The sequence below is a fragment of the Oncorhynchus mykiss genome, chromosome 8 (assembly GCF_057628025.1).
Source record: "Oncorhynchus mykiss isolate SJ-2025 chromosome 8, ASM5762802v1, whole genome shotgun sequence".
Lineage (NCBI taxonomy): Eukaryota > Metazoa > Chordata > Actinopteri > Salmoniformes > Salmonidae > Oncorhynchus > Oncorhynchus mykiss.
In genome coordinates, this window is record NC_143029.1 from 57385822 (window position 1) to 57397368 (window position 11547).

Here is an 11547-nt window from a genome sequence, read left to right on the forward strand (position 1 = left end):
GACTTGTCCGGAAGGACCCACATTTTTTCACATTTTGTTACATTACAGACATATTCTAAAATGGATGACATAAAAACTATTCCTCATCAATCTACTCACAATACCCCATAATGACAAATCGAAAACAATTATTTATTTAATTTTTTACATTTATATTAAAAAAATGGAAATATCACATTTATGGAACTATTCAGTCTCTTTACTCAGTACTTTGTTGAAGCACCTTTCCTGACTAGTCTCCCAGTCCCTGCCGCTGATAAACATCCCCACAGCATGATGCTACCACCACCATGCTTCACCATAGGGATGGTGCCAGGTTTCCTCCAGACGCGACGCTTGGCCTTCAGGCATTGTACAGTTGTTGTACACCCAAAATAAATGAAATTCAATATATCTTGAGAACTTGATTGTTGACATGCAAAACATTTCGGGGCTATATCAACACTGGCCTAATGAAACAAATACCAAAAGGTTGTTTTAGGTAGAGTTTTCCATTACTAATGTTTGCGTACTTTAAATGTACAGTATATATTCTATTCTAGCCATCACTTTAATAATCTTTACATATTGTCTCACCCACGTTATATTAACTGTATTATACTGATGTCTCATCCTATATAACTACTGCACACATCTTTTTTTATTTATTTGAGGCATTTTTACTCCCTTTTTCACCCCAATTTCATGATTTCGATCTTGTCTCATCGCTGCGACTCTACCTTTTTACCTGTTTCATTAGGCCGGTGTTGATATAGTCCCAACAGGCTCGAGAGAGCGAGGCGCAAATTGAGTCATGCGTCCTCAGAAACATGACCCGCCAGCCGCACATTTTAAAACCCACTCGCCCAACGTGTCAGAGAAAACACCTTTCAACCTGCCACAAGGAGTCACTAGAGCGCGATGAGCCAAACCCTCTCCTAACCCAGACTACACTGGGCCAATTGTGCGCCTCCCTATGGGACTCCCAGTAACGGGCGGTTGTGTCACAGCCTAGGATCGAACCCCAGGCTGTACTGACAGCCTCAAAACTGCAATGCAGTACCTTATACCGCTGCACCACTCGGGATGCCTTGTACACACCTTTTCTATTCATATACTGACCATGCTTTCTTTACACACCATTATATGTATATATACAGTATATTTATATTCCGGTCTCTGACATTGTTCATTCTAATATTTCTTAATTGCTTAATTTTTATGCATTCTTTGTGTATGGTTTTTATTGCTAGATATTATTATTGCACTGTTGGAGCTAGAAACACAAGCATTTCGCTGCACCTGTGTTAACATCTGCAAATCTGTGTACGAGACCAATAAACTTTGATTTGAAGGATAGTTCTCGTGGTTGAGTAATACTTGATTGATAATTCCCTGTGCTACGGAATGCGCATATGTCAGTGTTTATTTAAGTATGAGAGGTGCAGATCCTTGTTGCTTGGCACCCCTCATTCAAAGCTATTAGAACAACAGTCTATTGTGTAGGTATAGAGCCCTCCAGCAGTTTGGGGCAGCTCGGGAGGTTGACGTTGTTGCTTTGACACACACCGACAACTATGCCACAGCCACTAGAGGTCCTCTTAACTGGGTACCTGTGTGTGAGTGAAATCACAGATACTTTTTGTTTCAAAGGTACCTGTAATATTATGGAGACGTGCCAGGGAGTGCAGATACTGATCTGAGGGATAGTGTTTTCTTTTATCATTGGGGTTGGGGAACTTTGAAGAAAAGTAGGAAATTAACTGTGTATAAGTCAGCATAGGAGGTTGGAGTTGTTTGTTGGGTATAACGTCTTATTGATTTACCTCTTTCCCTTTTAGAAGTAATAAGAAAGTAATACACCATGGGAAGATTTATTTTTGAGATTTTGAATCTGATGACAGACACAGATTGGAGAGTTTGTGGTATCTAATAATGGTCAGCCCGAACACATGTCCAAAGATTTGTTTTTAGGACTGTTTTAAATTCGATACAGTTCCCTTTCCTCCCCCAACAACTTTGAACGTTATAGATGACTTTTAAGTCAAATGTTTTGCAATGGTATTCCATAGGATGTGTTCAGTGAACCACGTGTATAGTGAATTCCTAAAAGAGCGATTCTGACAGGAAAGTTTTTTTTGGTGGTTGGTGAAATGCCTGAACATGCCTCTCCAGTCAAACCTCTATATTTACGGTAACACAAGAACAAGCTTGCATTATCCTAGGTGGTATACTATTGTCTGGTTGGAGTTCAGATGGGATGGTGCAACCATAGGAAAGATATTTCAGCAGATTAGCTAAAGGGGAAATCTCCTGCAATCTGTTCCTCAAAGAGACATCAAAGCCCTCCATAAATATTACATTGGCATCTATGTAAGACCTTCTGTGGGGGAGCATTAAATAATTCACATACAATGATAACTGTAACTAATACAAAACATACAAATAAGTCCCCCTTGTCTTCTCCTGTGTTTTCAACTCCCTCTTCTTACATCGCTCCATATGGAACAGCTTATACACATTGATGGAAACATGGAGAGATTTGGCCAGAAAACCAAGTGAAACATAGCTGCAGGCTTTATTTCCAGTTGTTGGGGCTGGGTTTGATTTCCATAAGACTATTTAGTAGAATATACCGTTTTCATAGATTTTCGGCTTTAAGTGGAACAGTTGTTGGGGTTCTATTCAATCAAAGTCCGTAACCATGTTTCCTGAGGAAGACAAAAGCAACATTCTTCTGGAACTGAGAGAATGAATGTGAGTTTAAGTTTGTGTAATCAATAAAATAATGTAAACAGTATAATAGTATAACAGTATAACAGTATAACTCGAGACAAAATAAACTTTGTGGCATATTCATTCAAACATGCTTTCTCACAGCATGGAAAATATAATATTTTGCCTTTGCTGTGGATCTCTAACCATTTTTGACTGGCATTAGAAAAGTTGGTCTTGCACAGTATTTCCTATGCATTGTTCACTCATTGCCAGAAACATTGTGTCTGTGTTTATAGGATTTGTAAGACATTATTTTCTTGAAAAGACCAGGACAAAGAGGATATGCTCTCCAGGAAACGTAATGTTGCTTGCATAATGCTGCTATTGGACCAGGTCTCTCTTGGAAAAGGGATGTTATCTCAATGAGAAAAAAAACCTGTATAAATAAAGATAAAATAAAGAAAAAATAACCCCAGCTCTCTGATATTATAAGTGAAATATTTCACTGTAGGATTCCCCAGAATCTCTAAGTAGCTCGAAGAACCAATCATACACGTCTGTCGCCCGCCCTCTGGCCAAACGTCCTCACACTCTTGCGAGTAGAGGAATGTGGTGAGATATCTCACTCATATCAGAGAGCCAAGTAACCTTACGTTCTCTTTCAATTATTTGTTTCTATATCTCACTATGGGTTATGGCTAACTCCCATATTGCACATGTTCTCTGAAGCCAGGTGGTCTCACATATCAACCCTCAGAGGCCCCAATGAAGGTGCAGTGGCATCTAACCGGTAGAACGCAATATAAGTGGGGATGCCGAACAAGCCGCATCGCAAATCCCCTGTAAGGAGATGCCCTTGAACAGTGCCCAAGATGTAGCCATACCTCTGGTGGAGTGAGCCCTCAGGCCCTCCGGAGGCTGGAACCCCTTGCTATTATAGGCCAATATAAGAGCTTCCACAATACAATGTGACAACCGTTGACGAGAGAAGGGCCTCCCCGGACGAAACTGGGCCAATTGTGCGCCTCCCTACGGGACTCCCAATCACAGCCGGTTGTGATACAGCCTGGAATCGAACCATGGTCTGCATTGACGCCTCTAGCACTGACCACACGCCTTAGACCAAAGCGGCATTCGGGAGCCAAATTGATAGACATAACAAACAATGCACACATTGAAATAAGTTATAAACAATGAATACCCACAAAATGGTGGGACAGAGCACATTCTGGAGAGAGATGTGCTTTGTGCATCTGTGCCACAATCCCCATATTCTTGGACCGTGGCATCCCAGCAGCCTCCTCAATTGATTAGTCCACTGAGACAGGTGCACAAAAAATGAAAAAAACATGAAATCTAATTTTATTTGTCACATGCACTGAATACAACAGGTGTAGGTAGACCTTACCATGAAATGCTTACTTACAAGCCTTTAATCAACACTGCAGTTTTAAGAAAATAGAGTTAAGAAAATGTTTACTAAATAAACTAAAGTAAAAAAATATTAAAAAGTAACACAATAAAATAACAATAATGAGGCTATATACAGGGGCTACCGGTACAGGTTAGTCGATGTAATTTGTACATGTAGGCAGGTGTAAATTGACTATGCATAGATAATAAACAGCGATTAGCAGCAGTGTAAAAACAAAGGGGGATAGTACAAATAGTTTGGGTGGCCATTTGATTAATTGTTCAGCAGTCTTATGGTTTGGGGGTAGAAGCTGTTAAGGAGCCTTTCGGACCTAGACCTGGTGCTCTGCGACCGTTTGCCATGCGGTAGCAGAGAGAACAGTCTATGACTTGGGTCTGTAGTCTTTGACAATTCTTTGAGGCCTTCCTCTGACACCGCCTGGTATATAGGTCCTGGATGGCAGGAAGCTTGGCCCTCTGTAGCGCCTTACGGTTGAATGCCGAGCAGTTGCCATATCAGGCTGTGATGCAACCAGTCAGGATCCTCTCGATGGTGTAGCTGTAGAACTATTTGAGGATCTGGGGACCCATGCCAAATATTTTCAGTCTCCTGAGGGGGAAAAGATGTTGCAGTGCCCTCTTCACAACTTTCTTGGTGTGTTTGGACCATGATAGTTTGTTGGTGATGTGGACACCAAGGAACTTGAAACTCTCGACCCGCTCCACTACAGCCCTGTTGATGTGAAGGGGGGGCATGTTCGGCCCTTCTCTTCCTGTCGTCCACGATCATCTCCTTTGTCTTCCCCACGTTGAGGGAGAGGTTGCTGTCCTGGCACTGACCTCCTCCCTATAGGCTGTCTCATCGTTGTCGGTGATCAGGCCCACCACCGCTGTGTAGTCAGTAAACTTAACAATGATGTTGGAGTCGTGCTTGGCCACGCAGTCGTGAGTGAACAGGGAGAACAGGAGGGGACTAAGTACGCACCCCTGAGGGGCCCCCGTGTTGAGAATCAGCGTGACGGATGTGTTGTTGCCTACCCTTATGGTGTGCCATAGAAAATGTCATCTATTTGTGAGTGCGTGACAAAAAAATGAATGTTTCAATACAGACCCCTTTTTGTCATACAATATTCCAGACCTTACGAAAGTTGCACAGTGTACCCTTAAACTTGTAATAAATCAAATCAAGTCATACATAACTTGACATTTCTGCCATCCATTGTGACATTGTTGGAGGAGAAAGGAGCCATCAACCTTCCAATGAATGGCAATGCATTTCTATAAATGCTATGGTTACACAGTTTCTTCTTATAACAGTCTGAAATATCAACATTTCCAAGCAAACAAAAACAGGGAAGAAGGAGAATCTGTAGACATGCTGAGAGAAAACAACATACTCTTTGCCAGAATTCAGCCAGCCTTCACAAGTTCATAACATATGCAAATACAGAATGTCCCCTTTTGTGTTTTACACCTCCAGCAGAGGTATTACATTTCTGAGTGTGGCATATAGTATTCTATGGACGGTCTGGGATTATATGAACATGAATGGGCATTAAAACATATCCGTATCCATTCATCATTATCAATAGTGTCTCCCAGGTCTTCCTCATATTTTTGTTTGACATGTTTTGTGTAATCAGGAAAAGCCTCTATCAACCCTTGATACAGTTTGGAAATCCAATTTTTAGGTTTGTCAAACTGCCTTAAAATTGTTTCAATCTTTGAAACTTCTGGCTTGTCCAGTGTGTCACACCCTGATCTGTTTTACCTGTCTTTGTGTTTGTCTCCACCTCCCACCAGGTGTCTCTCATCTCCACCCCATTATCCCCTGTGTATTTATACCTGTGTTTTCTGTTTGTCTGTTGCCAGTTCGTCTTGTCCCGTTCTGTCCTACCAGCGTGTTCCCGTGTTTCCTGTGCGCTAGTTTTTGTTTTCCTAGTCTTTCCAGTTCTGGCCTTTCTGCCTGTCCTAACCCTGATCCTGCCTGCCGTCCTGTACCTGCTTGATTCTGATTTGGATTACAACTCTTTGCCTGCTTTGACTTACCTTTTGCTTGCCCCTTGAGATTCGTACTATCCATCTCCTGTGTCTGCATCTGGGTCTTAGCCTGAGCCTTCATGCAGTGTTTGTTGCACAGAGAGAATAAAGTGTTGCATCTGAAAAAGTTATACTCAGCAGTCACAGACTGGTCTTCCCTGGCTGTCTGACCCTGCTGAGACCTCTGTCACCATCTGATCCTGCTAAGACATGATGAGCATAGTGTTGTGTACTGACTGGGCATCATGACAGTGAAGGCTGTAGAGCTGTTTATACCATGTCATTGAGAAGTAGGGAATTACCTACAGTAGGGAAATTGACAAATCAATAACGTTACAATACTATACTGACTCTAATAAAAACTCACATTGCGCTGTAAAAAAAAAACCCGTTAAAATATCGGTCTTCAATCGTTTGATTCAGATCTAGTGTGATTGAGGCAGAAATAATAGCTACAGTTAGTGAGCTAGCTAACATCAGACAACTTTTGGCTATCTGTAATGGTAGCTACATCAACTGGCGAAAACTAGCCAAGTTAATTTACTTCTGTTGAAACGGGACAAAACATAGGATACAAAACATTTCCATACACACATATGTTAGATACCTTTATCTGACAGATACTGTAGCTAGAGCTGAACTGACTGTGGTAGCTATTAGCTAACTAATGTTAGCAAGTTGGTTCATTCACTTCAGACAGAACTCCATTCGAGAGGGGATGAAACATTTGCTAACATTACATGTCAGTTACACTACTAGCTCGGCACATGGAATAAATACTTTTTTTCTGCTAAGTCAAACAGCAGTTACCTTGCCAGCTACATCAGTCAAATAAAGTGTGGCCAGTTTCTGCTCTGCTTGCTTTTCCAACTCGTAGATAAGGCAGATACGCAGACTACAGTTGCCTCTGTTCACACGCTCTGTGGTGTCCACTTGGTTTGGTCCTAAACCGCCTAACAACCTACCTGACCGCTCTGAGGCTTCCGTATTGTCCTAAAGCACACAGTTGTCCCTTTTTGTATCACAGTGCAATGATAAACGTGGGGGAGGGGGAGGGGCAGAAATGTAATTTCTGATTGTGGGAGGGTCATGTCCCTACCAACGCCAGTGAAAGTTGCACCCCTGCAAGTAGCTATCACAAAGAAACATTGTCAGCAATTCAAGGTAATTTATGTGCGCAATACAGAGTTGTGGGGTGCCATTGTGAACTGTGCCATCCAGTGATGGAGAGCCGAGAGACATGCAGAGGTGTACATTTCTTGTCTTATCTGGCGTCCTGTGTGAATTTTACGTATGCTCCCTCTAATTCTCTCTCTCCCTCCCCTCCCGGAGGACCAGAGCCCTAGGATCATGCCTCAGGACCACCTGGTCATGCTGCTGCTCCAGTTTCAACTGTTCTGCCTGTGGCTAGGGAACCCTGTTCATTGGACGTGCTACCTTGTCCCCGGACCTGCTGTTTATGACTCTCTCTCTCTCTACCGCACCTGCGGTCTCAACCTCTGAATGCTTGGCTATGAAAAGCCAACTGACATTTACTCCTGAGGTACTGACCTGTTGCAACCTTTACAACCACTGTGGTTATTATTTGACCCTGCTGGTCATCTATGAACATTTCAACATCTTGAAGAACAATCTCACCTTAAATGGCCATGTACTCTTATAATCTCCACCCAGCACAGCCAGAAGATAAATGGCCACCCCTCAGAGCCTGTTTCCTTTCTACGTTTCTTCCTAGTTTCCTGCCTTTCTTGGGAGTTTTTCCTAGCCACCGTGCTTCTACATCTGCATTGCTTGCTGTCTGGGGTTCTAGGCTGGGTTTCTGTATAGCACTTTGTGACATCTGCTGATGTGAAAAGGGCTTTATAAATACCTTTGATTGAGGTGATGTTGTGCACATGTAATGGATGTGAAACGGCTAGCTTAGTTAGCGGTGCGGGTATGGGCGAGGGGACGGTCTAAAGTTATACCGTTACACACACAGACGTTGGGCAAACACCCCAACGCTGGAAGTCTTTCATCCTCATTAGGCCGAGAGGTACTGATGAGATGGTGGACGACATCAACTCCAGCACTCAGAGGCACCTCTTGAACGAATGGAACAGCAAAGTATTCGTAGGCTGTGCCTTGAAAAGAAAACCTGCTGGCAGGATGCTTATGTGAAAAGAAGCATCCTGCCGATCGACTGAGGTGTCGCCTCGACAAATAGAGCGAGACAGTATTGAACTTAAACATACGGAACGTGAGCTTCTTCAGATAGCTGTCGAGGACACGTAGGTCCGGAATGGGGCAAACCCCTCCCCCTTTTTGGGGAAGCAGGATATACCAAGAGTAGAAACTGAGGTGGCTCTGCCGCTGGTATCGCCCTGATAGCCCCTTTGTTAATAGAATGGAGATTGCCTGCTCTAGCATGCCTAGTGCTTAGTCGCCAGTTGCTACTGATTCCAAAATTCCATTGAAAATGGGAAGTCTCAGAACGAACTGCAGTCTGTTCTAAAGATTGACACGGGAGTGAAAACTCCTTCCTGTCTCGTCTTGTCCTGTATAGACCTTATCCTGCAACAGTTCTATAACCGTGGAACTTTCGCAACCTTTCCCGATAAAAATCACTCCCATCCCGTGCTCATTTTTGAACGCAGAAATATAAGGCTGTTGTATTCGTTTCGGAAGTATTACAAACAATTTCTGTAATATGCGACTGTGATGTTTGTCTTATCTATTTTAGTTAAATGCACTGACTGAAGGCCTAAATTGCTCTAGATAAGAACATATTCTAAATTACCTAAATGCATATCGATTAAGGCTGAAGGATGAAGACAGAGACCCCAGCAGGATGGCCTGCACATAACACCGGCATAAACCTGTAGCCTACAGCTGAGCACTGCGCACATATAAACATTTACAGCACACTAACATTTACAACATGAACATAAAAAAAATACATAATAACCTAAGTGGCAGTACTGCATAAGTCAATCTATTGTTATTTCACTATTCACCTCGGATGTCACAGGTTTAGTTTAATACGCGAACAATTGTGCTTGACGGTAAAGTAAGTAGAGCAGCTATGCCGCTTCAGGCCGCTTGTCCCGCTCTCCAGTTGGTAGCCTCTTTGATTAAACCGCTACATTTTTTACAAGCCATGTACTACAGGAACGAGGCATGAGAGTGGAATGAGGTATTTTAGCTTTTATAGTTTTTTTTTTAAAGGAAACTATATTAGGCCTAGCCTACACAGTTGTTGTTTTTATGAAATGCTCCACACGACATATTAATCGCCCCAAAACCTCAGTTCATAACGATTCCTGTACTGCCCGTTCCTGTTGACTGTTGATCCTGTCCCATCCTGTCCCAAACTTGACCGTAGAACGTTATTCTCATTCCTGCCAGAATCTTGCGGGGCCCGCAAGACCCGAAGGAGTCCTGTTCCCATGTCAACCTCTAGTCTGTATCCCTTTGTAACTGTGGACCAGACCCAAGGCTGGACTTTGCATGCCCGCCAATTCCCTGCTCTGGTGGCAAGTAACCCACAGGCTGGTAGACTCTCGCTCACTAGTGGTGCCAGAGCTCCTTCTGGTGGCGATGGAGCGAGTCTCCGTTTCACTGCATTTCTCTGTGAAGGACCATTTTCCCCACTGGGGTTCTGAACTGTGGTGTTGATGCCCACTGCGTTGCTGGGGGCTTCCCGTGGAAAGCCTTGGTGCCAGCAAATTGGCCTCTTCCTGCCACAAAGCCTTGGCTTGTGGAGGGGTAGGCCAGGTAGCCACAATTCCTGGGTTTATGTAGCAGGCAGAAGTTGAAGGCTTCCCTTTCCTTCTTTCAATTATTATGCATCTCTAGCATCAAATTGGCCTGGTATGACAACAGTAGGGACATAACTTTCAACACCTGTACAGAACATGCAGAAGACACACAGACCTTTTGGTAGATGGATGTGAAGAAATTGTCTATCTTTACCAGGGAGAAGTGCCTGTTAGTGACGCAACTGGAACTGGGTGGTTAGCCAGTGACGGCTTGACAACCGGTGGCTTGCTGAGGCCCAGCTCCTCAATGTCCTTGACATTCAAGCTTGCAATAAGTCTGGTGTGGACCTTGCCGGTCAAGGGTTTGTCCCAATTGCGCTTGGCTTCCACCACGCAAGCTGGGATCGCTGGGCGGAGATGCATGCCTGGGACGGGGAAAGAGGGGAGTTTCCTTCTGTCCTACCAGTTCCTCTCTGGGTTCAGGCCACTCAATGCTGAGTGTGGTCGCTGCCCGTTTGAAGACATCACTGACCAAATATATGTCATCCTCTACCGATACCCCGCTAAGGGCAGAAGAGGGCCTAGAGGTAACGACTTGCACTTCCTTGTCCTCTTCTTCCTCCGCTGATGACGAAGTCCCCTTCCCCCTCCTCCAGGGCCAAGCCCTGGAAAAGTGGGTGGAGGTGCTTGGGATAGCCATCCATGTTGTCGACCCATGAGGGCTTGGTCTGTGAGGTAGTCTCCCCGCTCGAAGGCAGTGTGTGAGACGAACCACATTGGGCTGCTCTGTGCACACTCCGATGGATGGTGTTAGCAGCAAAATCTTTACAATGGATGCATGACCGGGGGTCGTTGAATGCTGCTTCCATGTGTTCGAGACTCGGGCAGACGACACACAGTGGGTGCGTGTCCTTTACGGATATGGTTGCCCTGTATGGACATGGATTTACTGGGGCCGGAGCCTTGCTAAGTATCCCTAGCACTGAGCTAGCAGACTCCATGGCTCCAAATAACAGCTGATCTGAGAACAAAGTGAAAAGCCACAATACCCTCACATACTCCTCATTTTGAGCCCTGGTTTTAAGCCCTTCACTCACTGACACTAAGATATTTGAGGAGTGCATGGTGACTGACGGAATTGGTTGACAAAATCTATGGATACTAGACTATAATTGAGTCTGTCAAACAGGCAGACCAACCTCTTATTTCTTGAATAGGAAGAAATAGGCTCCAACATAAAGCCCTCTTGTTGTGAATAGCCTAAAGTCACATTAAATTGAAGACTGTTTAAATGAATTAGGACTTCTCAAATTAGCCAACTTTCAGCACCCATGCACTGTCCATCTCCTGCTGTTGCTTCATATTAATGTAAAGTTATGTAAATTACTCGAATATGTCTTATTGTGAGGTCAATAACTCTGATAAATAGCTTCATTAAGGGCAACTAAACATATGTTTTTTATTCAAATATATTATAGCAGTAGCAAGCTTACCTCCGGTCCTCCTTCTCATTTTCGTGCTCTCCCTCTCAAACTAAACAGGACATCAGTCCCCTCCATGATGTTAAAAAAAAAATAAGTAATTATTTAACCTTTATTTAACTAGGCAAGTCAGTTAAGAACAAATACTTATTTACAATGAAGGCCTACCCCGGCCA

At 43.6% G+C, this 11547-nt stretch overlaps 1 long non-coding RNA gene across 1 annotated transcript in view; it reads left to right on the forward strand.

The window, feature by feature from the left end:
* The window catches only part of LOC149982034 (uncharacterized), a 108563-nt gene extending 102782 nt beyond the window's left edge, over positions 1 to 5781 (forward strand). Inside the window, exon 3 of the long non-coding RNA XR_016482477.1 lies at positions 5754 to 5781. This is a non-coding gene — a long non-coding RNA (uncharacterized LOC149982034). The remainder of the gene's footprint in view (positions 1 to 5753) is intronic.
* The last annotated feature ends 5766 nt before the right edge of the window (positions 5782 to 11547 follow it).